Source organism: Oncorhynchus gorbuscha, unplaced genomic scaffold (assembly GCF_021184085.1).
Source record: "Oncorhynchus gorbuscha isolate QuinsamMale2020 ecotype Even-year unplaced genomic scaffold, OgorEven_v1.0 Un_scaffold_2447, whole genome shotgun sequence".
Lineage (NCBI taxonomy): Eukaryota > Metazoa > Chordata > Actinopteri > Salmoniformes > Salmonidae > Oncorhynchus > Oncorhynchus gorbuscha.
In genome coordinates this window covers 55001-75000 of record NW_025746956.1, presented here as the reverse complement: position 1 = coordinate 75000, position 20000 = coordinate 55001, and the positions used below count along the sequence as shown (strand labels likewise).

Sequence of the window (20000 nt, the reverse complement as noted above, 5' to 3'; positions counted from 1 at the left end):
TGGTTGGGTTAACCCCTTGCTGTCCTGTGTGTGTGTAGTTGGGTTAACCCCTTGCTCTCCTGTGTGTGTGCAGGTGGGACTCCAAGAAACACACCGGCTACGTGGGTCTGAAGAACCAGGGAGCGACATGTTATATGAACAGCCTCCTACAGACCCTGTTCTTCACCAACCAGCTGCGGAGGGTCAGTGAGACAACTAACTACCACTCTGTCATACTACGCTCAAGTGTGTTTACCACCCCTCTCCTCTGTGCCTACCAGGCGGTGTATTTGATGTCTATACAGGGAGACGACTCTTCTGAGAGGGAGAGTGTTTGTGTCTAAACCCCCCCCTCTCTCTCCTGTACCAGGCGGTGTACATGATGCCTACAGAAAGAGTGTTTGTGTGTCTAACCCCCCTCTCTCTCTCTCTCCTGTACCAGGCGGTGTACATGATGCCTACAGAGGGAGAGTGTTTGTGTGTCTAACCCCCCTCTCTCTCTCTCCTGTACCAGGCGGTGTACATGATGCCTACAGAGGGAGACGACTCGTCTAAGAGTGTTCCGCTGGCTCTACAGAGGGTTTTCTATGAGCTGCAACACAGCGACAAGCCCGTCGGCACCAAGAAACTCACCAAGTCCTTTGGGTAGGCGCCAGGACCCCTCAGCTAGCAACGCTGCAGGACAAATCAGATGACCGACCGACCGATCGATCGATTAATCAATGAGACTGGAAAAGGGACTACCTGATTTTTGTCTGAGAAACGGCTGTTTTCATTTTCCGTTTCTACATGTTTTGCTACGGTGTGCTCTGAGTAGTGACTACAGGGACCCTGGTAATACGTCATGTTGTCCTGATTACGTGATGCTTTGCATTGTGGTCCGTTATGGGTCAGTGATTAAAACATGGTGGTATTGTGACAGTAGTTGACTGTGAATGTGTTGTTTATAACATGGTGGTATTGTGACAGTAGTTGACTGTGAATGTGTTTATAACGTGGTGGTATTGTGACAGTAGTTGACTGTGAATGTGTTTATAACATGGTGGTATTGTGACAGTAGTTGACTGTGAATGTGTTGTTTATAACATGGTGGTATTGTGACAGTAGTTGAACGTGAATGTGGTGTTTATAACATGGTGGTATTGTGACAGTAGTTGACTGTGAATGTGGTGTTTATAACATGGTGGTATTGTGACAGTAGTTGACTGTGAATGTGTTGTTTATAACATGGTGGTATTGTGACAGTAGTTGACTGTGAATATGTTTATAACATGGTGGTATTGTGACAGTAGTTGGCTGTGAATGTGTTTATAACATGGTGGTATTGTAACAGTAGTTGACTGTGAATGTGTTGTTTATAACATGGTGGTATTGTGACAGTAGTTGACTGTGAATGTGTTGTTTATAACATGGTGGTATTGTGACAGTAGTTGACTGTGAATGTGTTGTTTATAACATGGTGGTATTGTGACAGTAGTTGACTGTGAATGTGGTGTTTATAACATGGTGGTATTGTGACAGTAGTTGACTGTGAATGTGGTGTTTATAACATGGTGGTATTGTGACAGTAGTTGACTGTGAATGTGGTGTTTATAACATGGTGGTATTGTGACAGTAGTTGACTGTGAATGTGGTGTTTATAACATGGTGGTATTGTGACAGTAGTTGACTGTGAATGTGTTGTTTATAACATGGTGGTATTGTGACAGTAGTTGACTGTGAATGTGTTGTTTATAACATGGTGGTATTGTGACAGTAGTTGACTGTGAATGTGTTGTTTATAACGTGGTGGTATTGTGACAGTAGTTGACTGTGAATGTGGTGTTTATAACGTGGTGGTATTGTGACAGTAGTTGACTGTGAATGTGGTGTTTATAACGTGGTGGTATTGTGACAGTAGTTGACTGTGAATGTGGTGTTTATAACGTGGTGGTATTGTGACAGTAGTTGACTGTGAATGTGTTTATAACGTGGTGGTATTGTGACAGTAGTTGACTGTGAATGTGTTTATAACATGGTGGTATTGTGACAGTAGTTGACTGTGAATGTGTTTATAACGTGGTGGTATTGTGACAGTAGTTGACTGTGAATGTGGTGTTTATAACGTGGTGGTATTGTGACAGTAGTTGACTGTGAATGTGGTGTTTATAACGTGGTGGTATTGTGACAGTAGTTGACTGTGAATGTGTTTATAACATGGTGGTATTGTGACAGTAGTTGACTGTGAATGTGTTTATAACGTGGTGGTATTGTGACAGTAGTTGACTGTGAATGTGTTGTTTATAACATGGTGGTATTGTGACAGTAGTTGACTGTGAATGTGTTGTTTATAACATGGTGGTATTGTGACAGTAGTTGACTGTGAATGTGTTGTTTATAACATGGTGGTATTGTGACAGTAGTTGACTGTGAATGTGTTTATAACATGGTGGTATTGTGACAGTAGTTGACTGTGAATGTGTTGTTTATAACATGGTGGTATTGTGACAGTAGTTGACTGTGAATGTGTTTATAACATGGTGGTATTGTGACAGTAGTTGACTGTGAATGTGTTTATAACATGGTGGTATTGTGACAGTAGTTGACTGTGAATGTGTTTATAACGTGGTGGTATTGTGACAGTAGTTGACTGTGAATATGTTTATAACGTGGTGGTATTGTGACAGTAGTTGACTGTGAATGTGTTGTTTATAACGTGGTGGTATTGTGACAGTAGTTGACTGTGAATGTGTTGTTTATAACGTGGTGGTATTGTGACAGTAGTTGACTGTGAATGTGTTGTTTATAACATGGTGGTATTGTGACAGTAGTTGACTGTGAATGTGTTTTATAACATTTATAACATGGTGGTATTGTGACAGTAGTTGACTGTGAATGTGTTGTTTATAACATGGTGGTATTGTGACAGTAGTTGACTGTGAATGTGTTGTTTATAACATGGTGGTATTGTGACAGTAGTTGACTGTGAATGTGTTGTTTATAACATGGTGGTATTGTGACAGTAGTTGACTGTGAATGTGTTGTTTATAACATGGTGGTATTGTGACAGTAGTTGACTGTGAATGTGTTGTTTATAACATGGTGGCATTGTGACAGTAGTTGACTGTGAATGTGTTGTTTATAACATGGTGGTATTGTGACAGTAGTTGACTGTGAATGTGTTGTTTATAACATGGTGGTATTGTGACAGTAGTTGACTGTGAATGTGTTGTTTATAACATGGTGGTATTGTGACAGTAGTTGACTGTGAATGTGTTGTTTATAACATGGTGGTATTGTGACAGTAGTTGACTGTGAATGTGTTGTTTATAACATGGTGGTATTGTGACAGTAGTTGACTGTGAATGTGTTGTTTATAACATGGTGGTATTGTGACAGTAGTTGACTGTGAATGTGTTGTTTATAACATGGTGGTATTGTGACAGTAGTTGACTGTGAATGTGTTGTTTATAACATGGTGGTATTGTGACAGTAGTTGACTGTGAATGTGTTGTTTATAACATGGTGGTATTGTGACAGTAGTTGACTGTGAATATGTTTATAACATGGTGGTATTGTGACAGTAGTTGACTGTGAATGTGTTGTTTATAACATGGTGGTATTGTGACAGTAGTTGACTGTGAATGTGGTGTTTATAACATGGTGGTATTGTGACAGTAGTTGACTGTGAATGTGGTGTTTATAACATGGTGGTATTGTGACAGTAGTTGACTGTGAATGTGGTGTTTATAACATGGTGGTATTGTGACAGTAGTTGACTGTGAATGTGGTGTTTATAACATGGTGGTATTGTGACAGTAGTTGACTGTGAATGTGTTTATAACATGGTAGTATTGTGACAGTAGTTGACTGTGTTGTTTATAACATGGTGGTATTGTGACAGTAGTTGACTGTGAATGTGTTGTTTATAACATGGTGGTATTGTGACAGTAGTTGACTGTGAATGTGGTGTTTATAACGTGGTGGTATTGTGACAGTAGTTGACTGTGAATGTGTTTATAACGTGGTGGTATTGTGACAGTAGTTGACTGTGAATGTGGTGTTTATAACGTGGTGGTATTGTGACAGTAGTTGACTGTGAATGTGTTGTTTATAACGTGGTGGTATTGTGACAGTAGTTGACTGTGAATGTGTTTATAACATGGTGGTATTGTGACAGTAGTTGACTGTGAATGTGTTTATAACGTGGTGGTATTGTGACAGCAGTTGACTGTGAATGTGTTTATAACATGGTGGTATTGTGACAGTAGTTGACTGTGAATGTGTTGTTTATAACATGGTGGTATTGTGACAGTAGTTGACTGTGAATGTGTTTATAACATGGTGGTATTGTGACAGTAGTTGACTGTGAATGTGGTGTTTATAACATGGTGGCATTGTGACAGTAGTTGACTGTGAATGTGTTGTTTATAACATGGTGGTATTGTGACAGTAGTTGACTGTGAATGTGTTGTTTATAACATGGTGGTATTGTGACAGTAGTTGACTGTGAATGTGTTGTTTATAACATGGTGGTATTGTGACAGTAGTTGACTGTGAATGTGTTTATAACATGGTGGTATTGTGACAGTAGTTGACTGTGAATGTGTTGTTTATAACATGGTGGTATTGTGATAGTAGTTGACTGTGAATGTGTTGTTTATAACATGGTGGTATTGTGACAGTAGTTGAACGTGTTGTTTATAACATGGTGGTATTGTGACAGTAGTTGAACGTGTTGTTTATAACATGGTGGTATTGTGACAGTAGTTGACTGTGAATGTGTTTATAACATGGTGGTATTGTGACAGTAGTTGACTGTGAATGTGTTGTTTATAACATGGTGGTATTGTGACAGTAGTTGACTGTGAATGTGTTGTTTATAACATGGTGGTATTGTGATAGTAGTTGACTGTGAATGTGTTGTTTATAACATGGTGGTATTGTGACAGTAGTTGAACGTGTTGTTTATAACATGGTGGTATTGTGACAGTAGTTGAACGTGTTGTTTATAACATGGTGGTATTGTGACAGTAGTTGACTGTGAATGTGTTTATAACATGGTGGTATTGTGACAGTAGTTGACTGTGAATGTGTTGTTTATAACATGGTGGTATTGTGGCAGTAGTTGACTGTGAATGTGTTGTTTATAACATGGTGGTATTGTGAAAGTAGTTGACTGTGAATGTGTTTATAACATGGTGGTATTGTGACAGTAGTTGACTGTGAATGTGTTGTTTATAACATGGTGGTATTGTGACAGTAGTTGACTGTGAATGTGTTTATAACATGGTGGTATTGTGACAGTAGTTGACTGTGAATGTGGTGTTTATAACATGGTGGTATTGTGACAGTAGTTGACTGTGAATGTGGTGTTTATAACATGGTGGTATTGTGACAGTAGTTGACTGTGAATGTGGTGTTTATAACATGGTGGTATTGTGACAGTAGTTGACTGAATGTGTTTATAACATGGTGGTATTGTGACAGTAGTTGACTGTGAATGTGTTTATAACGTGGTGGTATTGTGACAGTAGTTGAACGTGTTGTTTATAACATGGTGGTATTGTGACAGTAGTTGACTGTGAATGTGTTGTTTATAACATGGTGGTATTGTGACAGTAGTTGACTGTGAATGTGTTTATAACATGGTGGTATTGTGACAGTAGTTGACTGTGAATGTGTTTATAACATGGTGGTATTGTGACAGTAGTTGACTGTGAATGTGTTGTTTATAACATGGTGGTATTGTGATAGTAGTTGACTGTGAATGTGTTGTTTATAACATGGTGGTATTGTGACAGTAGTTGAACGTGTTGTTTATAACATGGTGGTATTGTGACAGTAGTTGAACGTGTTGTTTATAACATGGTGGTATTGTGACAGTAGTTGACTGTGAATGTGTTTATAACATGGTGGTATTGTGACAGTAGTTGACTGTGAATGTGTTTATAACATGGTGGTATTGTGACAGTAGTTGACTGTGAATGTGTTGTTTATAACATGGTGGTATTGTGGCAGTAGTTGACTGTGAATGTGTTGTTTATAACATGGTGGTATTGTGACAGTAGTTGACTGTGAATGTGTTTATAACATGGTGGTATTGTGACAGTAGTTGACTGTGAATGTGTTGTTTATAACATGGTGGTATTGTGACAGTAGTTGACTGTGAATGTGTTTATAACATGGTGGTATTGTGACAGTAGTTGACTGTGAATGTGGTGTTTATAACATGGTGGTATTGTGACAGTAGTTGACTGTGAATGTGGTGTTTATAACATGGTGGTATTGTGACAGTAGTTGACTGTGAATGTGGTGTTTATAACATGGTGGTATTGTGACAGTAGTTGACTGAATGTGTTTATAACATGGTGGTATTGTGACAGTAGTTGACTGTGAATGTGTTTATAACGTGGTGGTATTGTGACAGTAGTTGAACGTGTTGTTTATAACATGGTGGTATTGTGACAGTAGTTGACTGTGAATGTGTTGTTTATAACATGGTGGTATTGTGACAGTAGTTGACTGTGAATGTGGTGTTTATAACATGGTGGTATTGTGACAGTAGTTGACTGTGAATGTGTTATTTATAACATGGTGGTATTGTGACAGTAGTTGACTGTGAATGTGTTATTTATAACATGGTGGTATTGTGACAGTAGTTGACTGTGAATGTGTTGTTTATAACATGGTGGTATTGTGACAATAGTTGACTGTGAATGTGTTTATAACGTGGTGGTATTGTGACAGTAGTTGAACGTGTTGTTTATAACATGGTGGTATTGTGACAGTAGTTGACTGTGAATGTGTTTATAACATGGTGGTATTGTGACAGTAGTTGACTGAATGTGTTTATAACATGGTGGTATTGTGACAGTAGTTGACAACATGTTGTTTTCTCTGCAGGTGGGAGACATTAGACAGCTTCATGCAACACGACGTTCAGGAGCTCTGCAGAGTGGTGAGTAGTTGTTCTGTGTGTTCGTTCAATGGTGTGTGTGTGTGTGTGTTCGTTCAATGGTGTGTGTGTGTGTGTGTGTTCGTTCAATAGTGTGTGTGTGTGTATTCAGGGCTCTGAATTTAATCATGTTCTTTGCACCACACAAAATTTAGGAGCACCAGACCAGATCTGAAGTTTTGTTTATGTTTATTTTGTCTTTAGGCTTTGTTTACCAGCTGAAAATACAATATTTTTGGTTAAAGAAGAGAGAGTTCACAGCGGTTTAGATGGTACAATTATATTCTCAACACTGTGCATTGCTTGATTTGGTCACAAGCTGAAATTAGGCGAGCTGTTTGAATTGTAACCTCCAGGAAATGATGGAGCGATTTCTGCATATTCCACCTTTAAATGGATTGAGATGCAGCCTATTTTGGGCCTATATGAATTCTAGCTATTTTCGAAGCACAGGTTGAGACATAGAAACCAATATGTAACATTGTAAATACATTAGTTTATTATAAAAGCTAAAAAAAAAAGTTGATGAAAAATACATGCCATTGCAATTACAAAATAATATGTGGAAAATGAGACCGTTTCTGCGTTGTGTAAAAGCACAATTATCCTATTGAGAAGCATTCCATTGAAAATGGTACACTGTCTCTTTAAGACAAAAGTCTGGTTTGAGGATGACATGCAAGATGTCTGTCATTACTATGATCCTTGATCTCCTGAAGAAGCTTTACCTGTCTGTCTGAGTCTCCAGATGTCTGGATAGACTAAAGTTACCAGGTTATTAACTAGCTAGCCAATGACCTAACACGACTGAACATCGTGTAAAGTTACCAGGTTATTAACTAGCTAGCCAATGACCTAACACGACTGAACATCGTGTAAAGTTACCAGGTTATTAACTAGCTAGCCAATGACCTAACACGACTGAACATCGTGTAAAGTTACCAGGTTATTAACTAGCTAGCCAATGACCTAACATGACTGAACATCGTGTAAAGTTACCAGGTTATTAACTAGCTAGCCAATGACCTAACATGACTGAACATCGTGTAACGTTACCAGGTTATTAACTAGCTAGCCAATGACCTAACACGACTGAACATCGTGTAAAGTTACCAGGTTATTAACTAGCTAGCCAATGACCTAACATGACTGAACATCGTGTAAAGTTACCAGGTTATTAACTAGCTAGCCAATGACCTAACACGACTGAACATTGCGTAAACAAATGGTTAACGATGTCGACGCGCAAGTCGTTTTAGAACGGTCCGTGACGTGGTTTATGAATGGTAAATGTGGGTTCCCTGTCAATCCGCTATAGGAAGATTAAAAGGCTGCTGGTTAGAACCAAGGTGTTTTCACTATGGTAATGGGTCAGATCTATTGACCTGGTTGGGTTAGAACCAAGATGTTTTCACTAGGGTAATGGGTCAGATCTATTGACCTGGTTGGGTTAGAACCAAGATGTTTTCACTAGGGTAATGGGTCTGATCTATTGACCTGGTTGGGTTAGAACCAGGGTTAGAACCAAGATGTTTTCACTATAGTAATGGGTCAGATCTATTGACCTGGTTGGGTTAGAACCAAGATGTTTTCACTATAGTAATGGGTCTGATCTATTGACCTGGTTGGGTTAGAACCAAGATGTTTTCACTAGGGTAATGGGTCAGATCTATTGACCTGGTTGGGTTAGAACCAAGATGTTTTCACTAGGGTAATGGGTCAGATCTATTGACCTGGTTGGGTTAGAACCAAGATGTTTTCACTAGGGTAATGGTTCAGATCTATTGACCTGGTTGGGTTAGAACCAGGGTTAGAACCAAGATGTTTTCACTATGGTAATGGGTCAGATCTATTGACCTGGTTGGGTTAGAACCAAGATGTTTTCACTGTAGTACTGGGTCAGATCTATTGACCTGGTTGGGTTAGAACCAAGATGTTTTCACTAGGGTAATGGGGTCAGATCTATTGACCTGGTTGGGTTAGAACCAATATGTTTTCACTACAGTAATGGGTCAGATCTATTGACCTGGTTGGGTTAGAACCAAGATGTTTTCACTATAGTAATGGGTCAGATCTATTGACCTGGTTGGGTTAGAACCAGGGTTAGAACCAAGATGTTTTCACTATAGTAATGGGTCAGATCTATTGACCTGGTTGGGTTAGAACCAGGGTTAGAACCAAGATGTTTTCACTAGGGTAATGGGTCAGATCTATTGACCTGGTTGGGTTAGAACCAAGATGTTTTCACTAGGGTAATGGGTCAGATCTATTGACCTGGTTGGGTTAGAACCAAGATGTTTTCACTAGGGTAATGGGTCAGATCTATTGACCTGGTTGGGTTAGAACCAGGGTTAGAACCAAGATGTTTTCACTAGGGTAATGGGTCAGATCTATTGACCTGGTTGGGTTAGAACCAAGATGTTTTCACTACAGTAATGGGTCAGATCTATTGACCTGGTTGGGTTAGAACCAAGATGTTTTCACTACAGTAATGGGTCAGATCTATTGACCTGGTTGGGTTAGAACCAAGATGTTTTCACTAGGGTAATGGGTCAGATCTATTGACCTGGTTGGGTTAGAACCAAGATGTTTTCACTAGGGTAATGGGTCAGATCTATTGACCTGGTTGGGTTAGAACCAGGGTTAGAACCAAGATGTTTTCACTATAGTAATGGGTCAGATCTATTGACCTGGTTGGGTTAGAACCAAGATGTTTTCACTATAGTAATGGGTCAGATCTATTGACCTGGTTGGGTTAGAACCAAGATGTTTTCACTAGGGTAATGGGTCAGATCTGTTGACCTGGTTGGGTTAGAACCAAGATGTTTTCACTAGGGTAATGGGTCAGATCTATTGACCTGGTTGGGTTAGAACCAGGGTTAGAACCAAGATGTTTTCACTATAGTAATGGGTCAGATCTATTGACCTGGTTGGGTTAGAACCAAGATGTTTTCACTATAGTAATGGGTCAGATCTATTGACCTGGTTGGGTTAGAACCAAGATGTTTTCACTAGGGTAATGGGTCAGATCTGTTGACCTGGTTGGGTTAGAACCAAGATGTTTTCACTAGGGTAATGGGTCAGATCTATTGACCTGGTTGGGTTAGAACCAGGGTTAGAACCAAGATGTTTTCACTATAGTAATGGGTCAGATCTATTGACCTGGTTGGGTTAGAACCAAGATGTTTTCACTATAGTAATGGGTCAGATCTATTGACCTGGTTGGGTTAGAACCAAGATGTTTTCACTAGGGTAATGGGTCAGATCTATTGACCTGGTTGGGTTAGAACCAAGATGTTTTCACTAGGGTAATGGGTCAGATCTATTGACCTGGTTGGGTTAGAACCAGGGTTAGAACCAAGATGTTTTCACTGTAGTAATGGGTCAGATCTATTGACCTGGTTAGGTTAGAACCAAGATGTTTTCACTAGGGTAATGGGTCAGATCTATTGACCTGGTTGGGTTAGAACCAATATGTTTTCACTATAGTAATGGGTCAGATCTATTGACCTGGTTGGGTTAGAACCAGGGTTGGAACCAAGATATTTGGCTGGGCAGAGATGCAGAGTTTATTTTATTTTTCTTTAGGTAGACCCAAAGGCTTTTAGGCAAAACAACCCAATCAAAACAGAAAGCTCCTTGAACGTGGGAATATGCCAGGTCTATTGGGCCAAAATCAATTATGCCCTATCGTATAGATAATAGAACAAAAATGAACTTTAGTTGAGGACACTACATCACCACACTCCCCTCATCTTTAGTTGTGGACACTACATCACCACACTCCCTCTCTTCTTTAGTTGTGGACACTACATCACCACACTCCCTCTCTTCTTTAGTTGTGGACACTACACCACCACACTCCCTCTCTTCTTTAGTAGTGGACACTACATCACCACACTCCCTCTCTTGCTCTTGGTCCTCATCTTTATAAGTCACCTTGATTTATCACCTGTGTGTTTCATCAGTTTCTTTATGATAATATTTAGTGAACTACATGACAGCCAAAGCAAAGGGTTATAGTAGTACAGTAGTAGACTACAGATGCATGATGGGCTGGGCACGCCCTGAGCTAGCGAAGTGAACGTTACTGGAGCCAATTTGGAGCGGGCGAGAAGGCCGGCGCTCCAGCCTTTGTAATCTCGCTCTGCGGTCCAGTCTTTGGGTAATCTCGCTCTGCGCTCCAGCCTTTGGGTAATCTCGCTCTGCGGTCCAGTCTTTGTAACCTCGCTCTGCGGTCCAGCCTTTGGGTAACCTCGCTCTGCGCTCCAGCCTTTGGGTAATCTCGCTCTGCGCTCCAGTCTTTGTAACCTCGCTCTGCGGTCCAGTCTTTGGGTAATCTCGCTCTGCGCTCCAGCCTTTGTAACCTCGCTCTGCGCTCCAGCCTTTGTAACCTCGCTCTGCGCTCCAGTCTTTGGGTAATCTCGCTCTGCGCTCCAGCCTTTGGGTAATCTCGCTCTGCGCTCCAGCCTTTGGGTAATCTCGCTCTGCGCTCCAGCCTTTGGGTAATCTCGCTCTGCGCTCCAGCCTTTGGGTAATCTCGCTCTGCGCTCCAGTCTTTGGGTAATCTCGCTCTGCGCTCCAGTCTTTGGGTAACCTCGCTCTGCGGTCCAGTCTTTGGGTAACCTCGCTCTGCGGTCCAGTCTTTGTAACCTCGCTCTGCGGTCCAGTCTTTGTAACCTCGCTCTGCGGTCCAGTCAAATTGGGCTCCATCTCTGCTCTGCTCACATTCACTGTTCCTTCCATAATCAATCAAATCAAATTTTATTTGTCACATACACATGGTTAGCAGATGTTAATGCGAGTGTAGCAAAATGCTTGTGCTTCTAGTTCCGACAATGCAGTAATAATCAACAAGTAATCTAACTAACAATTCCAAAACTACTGTCTTATACACAGTGTAAGGGGATAAAGAATATGTACATAAGGATATATGAATGAGTGATGGTACAGAGCAGCATAGGCAAGATACAGTCGATGGTATTGAGTGCAGTATATACATATGAGATGAGTATGTAAACAAAGTGGCATAGTTAAAGTGGCTAGTGATACATGTATTACATAAGGATGCAGTCGATGATGTAGAGTACAGTATATACGTATACATATGAGATGAATAATGTAGGGTATGTAAACATTATATTAGGTAGCATTGTTTAAAGTGGCTAGTGATATATTTACATCATTTCCCATCAATTCCCATTATTAAAATGGCTGGAGTTGGGTCAGTGTCAATGACAGTGTGTTGGCAGCAGCCACTCAGTGTTAGTGGTGGCTGTTTAACAGTCTGATGGCCTTGAGATAGAAGCTGTTTTTCAGTCTCTCGGTCCCAGCTTTGATGCACCTGTACTGACCTCGCCTTCTGGATGATAGCGGGGTGAACAGGCAGTGGTTCGGGTGGTTGATGTCCTTGATGATCTTTATGGCCTTCCTGTAACAACGGGTGGTGTAGGTGTCCTGGAGGGCAGGTAGTTTGCCCCCGGTGATGCGTTGTGCAGTCCTCACTACCCTCTGGAGAGCCTTACGGTTGAGGGCGGAGCAGTTGCCGTACCAGGCGGTGATACAGCCCGCCAGGATGCTCTCGATTGTGCATCTGTAGAAGTTTGTGAGTGCTTTTGGTGACAAGCCGAATTTCTTCAGCCTCCTGAGGTTGAATAGGCGCTGCTGCGCCTTCTTCACGACGCTGTCAGTGTGAGTGGACCAATTCAGTTTGTCTGTGATGTGTATGCCGAGGAACTTAAAACTAGCTACCCTCTCCACTACTGTTCCATCGATGTGGATAGGGGGGTGTTCCCTCTGCTGTTTCCTGAAGTCCACAATCATCTCCTTAGTTTTGTTGACGTTGGGTGTGAGGTTATTTTCCTGACACCACACTCCGAGGGCCCTCACCTCCTCCCTGTAGGCCGTCTCGTCGTTGTTGGTAATCAAGCCTACCACTGTTGTGTCGTCCGCAAACTTGATGATTGAGTTGGAGGCGTGCGTGGCCACGCAGTCGTGGGTGAACAGGGAGTACAGGAGAGGGCTCAGAACGCACCCTTGTGGGGCCCCCGTGTTGAGGATCAGCGGGGAGGAGATGTTGTTGCCTACCCTCACCACCTGGGGGCGGCCCGTCAGGAAGTCCAGTACCCAGTTGCACAGGGCGGGGTCGAGACCCAGGGTCTCGAGCTTGATGACGAGCTTGGAGGGTACTATGGTGTTGAATGCCGAGCTGTAGTCGATGAACAGCATTCTCACATAGGTATTCCTCTTGTCCAGGTGGGTTAGGGCAGTGTGGTTGAGATTGCATCGTCTGTGGACCTATTTGGGCGGTAAGCAAATTGGAGTGGGTCTAGGGTGTCAGGTAGGGTGGAGGTGATATGGTCCTTGACTAGTCTCTCAAAGCACTTCATGATGACGGAAGTGAGTGCTACGGGGCTGTAGTCGTTTAGTGTGTTTAATATGTGCGTGTTTCTGTGTTCCAGCTCCTGGACAACGTTGAGAACAAAATGAAAGGCACCTGCGTGGAGGGAACCATCCCCAAACTGTTCAGAGGAAAGATGGTGGTACGTTCACATTCTCTCTCCCCGCTGTCTGTTCTCTCTCTCCAGTCCTATATCCAGGGTAACTGTTGTCTCTCTCCAGTCCTATATCCAGGGTAACTGTTGTCTCTCTCCAGTCCTATATCCAGGGTAACTGTTGTCTCTCTCCAGTCCTATATCCAGGGTAACTGTTGTCTCTCTCCAGTCCTATATCCAGGGTAACTGTTGTCTCTCTCCAGTCCTATATCCAGTGTAACTGTTGTCTCTCTCCAGTCCTATATCCAGTGTAACTGTTGTCTCTCTCCAGTCCTATATCCAGTGTAACTGTGTGTTGTCTCTCTCTCTCCAGTCCTATATCCAGTGTAACTGTGTGTTGTCTCTCTCTCTCCAGTCCTATATCCAGTGTAACTGTTGTCTCTCTCCAGTCCTATATCCAGGGTAACTGTTGTCTCTCTCCAGTCCTATATCCAGGGTAACTGTTGTCTCTCTCCAGTCCTATATCCAGGGTAACTGTTGTCTCTCTCCAGTCCTATATCCAGGGTAACTGTTGTCTCTCTCCAGTCCTATATCCAGTGTAACTGTTGTCTCTCTCCAGTCCTATATCCAGTGTAACTGTTGTCTCTCTCCAGTCCTATATCCAGTGTAACTGTGTGTTGTATCTCTCTCTCTCCAGTCCTATATCCAGTGTAACTGTGTGTTGTATCTCTCTCTCTCCAGTCCTATATCCAGTGTAACTGTGTGTTGTCTCTCTCTCTCCAGTCCTATATCCAGTGTAACTGTGTGTTGTCTCTCTCTCTCCAGTCCTATATCCAGTGTAACTGTGTGTTGTCTCTCTCTCTCCAGTCCTATATCCAGTGTAACTGTGTGTTGTCTCTCTCTCTCCAGTCCTATATCCAGTGTAACTGTGTGTTGTCTCTCTCTCTCCAGTCCTATATCCAGTGTAACTGTGTGTTGTCTCTCTCTCTCCAGTCCTATATCCAGTGTAACTGTGTGTTGTCTCTCTCTCTCCAGTCCTATATCCAGTGTAACTGTGTGTTGTCTCTCTCTCTCCAGTCCTATATCCAGTGTAACTGTGTGTTGTCTCTCGCTCTCCAGTCCTATATCCAGTGTAACTGTGTGTTGTCTCTCTCTCTCCAGTCCTATATCCAGTGTAAGCACGTTGACTACCGGTCAGAGCGGATAGAGGATTACTACGACATCCAGCTCAGTATCAAAGGAAAGAAAAACAGTGAGTATCAACTGTTTACTATAGTGAGTCCTTCTGTATACTATAGTGAGTCCTTCTGTAGCTCAGTTGGTAGAGCATGGCGCTTGTAACGCCAGCGTAGTGGGTTCGATTCCCGGGACCACCCATACGTAGAATGTATGCACACATGACTGTAAGTCGCTTTGGATAAAAGCGTCTGCTAAATGGCATACATTACACATTTCCTTCTCTGGGGTTATTGGGTGTGTGTCATATCGCTCCAGTCTCCGTCCTTATACAGGGGGGGTTTCTGCTTTGAGAAGGGGCTTTATGTGGTTGGCGCAGTCGTCCTGTCAGCGCGGGTGGATCTTAGAGACGTTTAGAGGCCCCCATCTTGGTGGTGTAGACAAATGGTCAAGTTTATTTTTAATCAATTACATGCAATTCCACAATTATTATTTAAGTGTTTTTCTGACAGTCTCCTTGCTGTCCATTCATTCAGCTCATAAGCAAGAAAAACTAGTAACATAATAAACGTAACATTAAAATATATAAAATATCATCAGTGGCTGACTGGCCAATAGAAGCTGATAATGGAACGGGGTGAGACCGGGCCGGCGGGGTGGGCCGGCGGGGTGGGAGACTGTTTGACAGTGTGGTTTTGAGTCTTAGATGGGCAACGGCAGAAATGTGACCATGGACAACTTCTTCACATTTTCCCTGTCAGACAAGTTGATTACAAACAAGACTATTCTGCTAGGAACAGTGAACACACAAAGAAGACTAGCCTGCTAGGAACAGTGGACACACAAAGAAGACTAGCCTGCTAGGAACAGTGAACACACAAAGAAGACTAGCCTGCTAGGAACAGTGAACACACAAACACACAAAGAAGACTAGCCTGCTAGGAACAGGAACACACAAAGAAGACTAGCCTGCTAGGAACAGTGAACACACAAAGAAGACTAGCCTGCTAGGAACAGTGAACACACAAAGAAGACTAGCCTGCTAGGAACAGTGAACACACAAAGAAGACTAGCCTGCTAGGAACAGTGAACACACAAAGAAGACTAGCCTGCTAGGAACAGTGAACACACAAAGAAGACTAGCCTGCTAGGAACAGTGAACACACAAAGAAGACTAGCCTGCTAGGAACAGTGAACACACAAAGAAGACTAGCCTGCTAGGAACAGTGAACACACAAAGAAGACTAGCCTGCTAGGAACAGTGAACACACAAAGAAGACTAGCCTGCTAGGAACAGTGAACACAAGAAGACTAGCCTGTTAGGAACAGTGAACACACAAAGAAGACTAGCCTGCTAGGAACAGTGAACAAGACAACAAACAAGACTAGCCTGCTAGGAACAGTGAACAAGACTAGCCTGTTAGGAACAGTGAACAAGACTAGCCTGCTAGGAACAGTGAACACACAAAGAAGACTAGCCTGTTAGGAACAGTGAACAAGACTAGCCTGCTAAACAGTGAACACACAAAGAAGACTAGCCTGTTAGGAACAGTGAGGAACAGTGAACAAGACTAGCCTGCTAGGAACAGTGAACAAGACTAGCCTGCTAGGAACAGTGAACACACAAAGAAGACTAGCCTGCTAGGAACAGTGAACACACAAGAAGACTAGCCTGCTAGGAACAGTGAACACACAAAGAAGACTAGCCTGCTAGGAACAGTGAACACACAAAGAAGACTAGCCTGTTAGGAACAGTGAACACACAAAGAAGACTAGCCTGCTAGGAACAGTGAACACACAAAGAAGACTAGCCTGCTAGGAACAGTGAACAGTGAACACACAAAGAAGACTAGCCTGCTAGGAACAGTGAACACACAAAGAAGACTAGCCTGCTTATTTAGACTAGCCTGCTAGGTGGAACAGTGGACACACAAAGAAGACTAGCCTGCTAGGAACAGTGGACACACAAAGAAGACTAGCCTGCTAGGAACAGTGGACACACAAAGAAGACTAGCCTGCTAGGAACAGTGGACACACAAAGAAGACTAGCCTGCTAGGAACAGTGAACACACAAAGAAGACTAGCCTGCTAGGAACAGTGGACACACAAAGAAGACTAGCCTGCTAGGAACAGTGGACACACAAAGAAGACTAGCCTGCTAGGAACAGTGGACACACAAAGAAGACTAGCCTGCTAGGAACAGTGGACACACAAAGAAGACTAGCCTGCTAGGAACAGTGAACACACAAAGAAGACTAGCCTGTTAGGAACAGTGAACACACAAAGAAGACTAGCCTGCTAGGAACAGTGAACAAGACTAGCCTGCTAGGAACAGTGAACAAGACTAGCCTGCTAGGAACAGTGAACAAGACTAGCCTGCTAGGAACAGTGAACAAGACTAGCCTGCTAGGAACAGTGAACAAGACTAGCCTGCTAGGAACAGTGAACAAGACTAGCCTGCTAGGAACAGTGAACAAGACTAGCCTGCTAGGAACAGTGAACACACAAAGAAGACTAGCCTGCTAGGAACAGTGAACACACAAAGAAGACTAGCCTGCTAGGAACAGTGAACACACAAAGAAGACTAGCCTGCTAGGAACAGTGAACACACAAAGAAGGCTAGCCTGCTAGGAACAGTGAACACACAAAGAAGACTAGCCTGTTAGGAACAGTGAACAAGACTAGCCTGCTAGGAACAGTGAACAAGACTAGCCTGCTAGGAACAGTGAACAAGACTAGCCTGCTAGGAACAGTGAACAAGACTAGCCTGCTAGGAACAGTGAACAAGACTAGCCTGCTAGGAACAGTGAACAAGACTAGCCTGCTAGGAACAGTGAACAAGACTAGCCTGCTAGGAACAGTGAACAAGCCTAGCCTGCTAGGAACAGTGAACAAGACTAGCCTGCTAGGAACAGTGAACAAACAAGACTAGCCTGCTAGGAACAGTGAACAAACAAGACTAGCCTGCTAGGAACAGTGAACAAACAAGACTAGCCTGCTAGGAACAGTGAACAAACAAGACTAGCCTGCTAGGAACAGTGAACAAACAAGACTAGCCTGCTAGGAACAGTGAACAAACAAGACTAGCCTGCTAGGAACAGTGAACAAACAAGACTAGCCTGCTAGGAACAGTGAACAAACAAGACTAGCCTGCTAGGAACAGTGAACAAACAAGACTAGCCTGCTAGGAACAGTGAACAAACAAGACTAGCCTGCTAGGAACAGTGAACAAACAAGACTAGCCTGCTAGGAACAGTGAACAAACAAGACTAGCCTGCTAGGAACAGTGAACAAGACTACCCTGCTATTTACAGTCAACACACAAAGAAGACTAGCCTGCTAGGAACAGTGAACAAGACTAGCCTGCTAGGAACAGTGAACACACAAAGAAGACTAGCCTGCTAGGAACAGTGAACACACAAAGAAGACTAGCCTGCTAGGAACAGTGAACACACAAAGAAGACTAGCCTGTTAGGAACAGTGAACAAGACTAGCCTGCTAGGAACAGTGAACAAGACTAGCCTGCTAGGAACAGTGAACAAGACTAGCCTGCTAGGAACAGTGAACAAGACTAGCCTGCTAGGAACAGTGAACAAGACTAGCCTGCTAGGAACAGCGAACAAGACTAGCCTGCTAGGAACAGCGAACAAGACTAGCCTGCTAGGAACAGTGAACAAGACTAGCCTGCTAGGAACAGTGAACAAGACTAGCCTGCTAGGAACAGTGAACAAGACTAGCCTGCTAGGAACAGTGAACAAGACTAGCCTGCTAGGAACAGTGAACAAGACTAGCCTGCTAGGAACAGTGAACAAACAAGACTAGCCTGCTAGGAACAGTGAACAAACAAGACTAGCCTGCTAGGAACAGTGAACAAGACTACCCTGCTATTTACAGTCAACACACAAAGAAGACTAGCCTGCTAGGAACAGTGGACACACAAAGAAGACTAGCCTGCTAGGAACAGTGGACACACAAAGAAGACTAGCCTGCTAGGAACAGTGAACACACAAAGAAGACTGGCCTGCTAGGAACAGTGAACACACAAAGAAGACTAGCCTGCTAGGAACAGTGGACACACAAAGAAGACTAGCCTGCTAGGAACAGTGGACACACAAAGAAGACTAGCCTGCTAGGAACAGTGAACACACAAAGAAGACTAGCCTGCTAGGAACAGTGAACACACAAAGAAGACTAGCCTGCTAGGAACAGTGAACACACAAAGAAGACTAGCCTGCTAGGAACAGTGAACACACAAAGAAGACTAGCCTGCTAGGAACAGTGAACACACAAAGAAGACTAGCCTGCTAGGAACAGTGAACACACAAAGAAGACTAGCCTGCTAGGAACAGTGAACACACAAAGAAGACTAGCCTGCTAGGAACAGTGAACACACAAAGAAGACTAGCCTGCTAGGAACAGTGGACACACAAAGAAGACTAGCCTGCTAGGAACAGTGGACACACAAAGAAGACTAGCCTGCTAGGAATTAGAATTAAACAAAACAGATCCTTGACTCTCTAAACAAATTACTATATGTATATTTTTTTTAATTGATATATTTCCATGAATATTATTTAATGCCAATTAATAATTTACACTCGTTTATTCACTTCATCAGGAATGTTTGCCACCTTGCAGGTTGATATGCATCTGATGCTTATGCTAAAGGGGATACCCGGCAACGTTCTCTAGCGTGTTCTGATAGGCTGAAAGGCCAGGCTGTTCTAGGGTTAAGGGTTTATCTGAGTTCCACATGCAGGCGGCCTTTACTCCCTGTGTCCTTAATGCTGAGTGCTTCAAATCACATTTCTACTGTCTTTTGGTATGACTCGTACGGGGATGGAACTCCCAACCTTTCAATCTCATGGCAGACACTTTAACCACAAGTTGTGTGTGTGTGTGTGGCTAACTGTTTGCTCTCTCTCTCTCTCTCTCTCTCTCTAGTCTTTGAGTCATTTAAGGACTATGTCGCCGTGGAGCAGCTTGACGGAGATAACAAATACGACGCAGGAGAACACGGTCTACAGGTGAGGCCTTATTCAGGCTTTATAAAGGCCTTATGTATGGTTAAGATGCTTTATGACTACAGGTGAGGCTTTATGAATGCCTTATAAAGGCCTTATGTATGGTTAAGATGCTTTATGACTACGGATGATGCCTTATTCAGGCCTTATGTATGGTTAAGGTGCTTTATGACTACGGATGAGGCCTTATTCAGGCTTTATAAAGGCCGCCACGGGATTTCAAACATTCGTAGGGCGGATTTGTTGGGTCAAAATCAATTCTTTAGACCAGAGAAGGGTCAGTTAGTTGAACATCTCTAGGTCCTTTATAATCTACACATACTCTCTGTCTAGAGTCAGACCTGGGGGGTCTAGATTCAGACCTAGGGGGGTCTCTGGGTCCTTTATAAT

At 42.9% G+C, this 20000-nt stretch overlaps 1 pseudogene; it reads left to right on the top strand.

Annotated features, from left to right (window-relative positions):
• Positions 1–20000, top strand: part of LOC124025780 — a 60525-nt pseudogene that overhangs the window by 2547 nt on the left and 37978 nt on the right.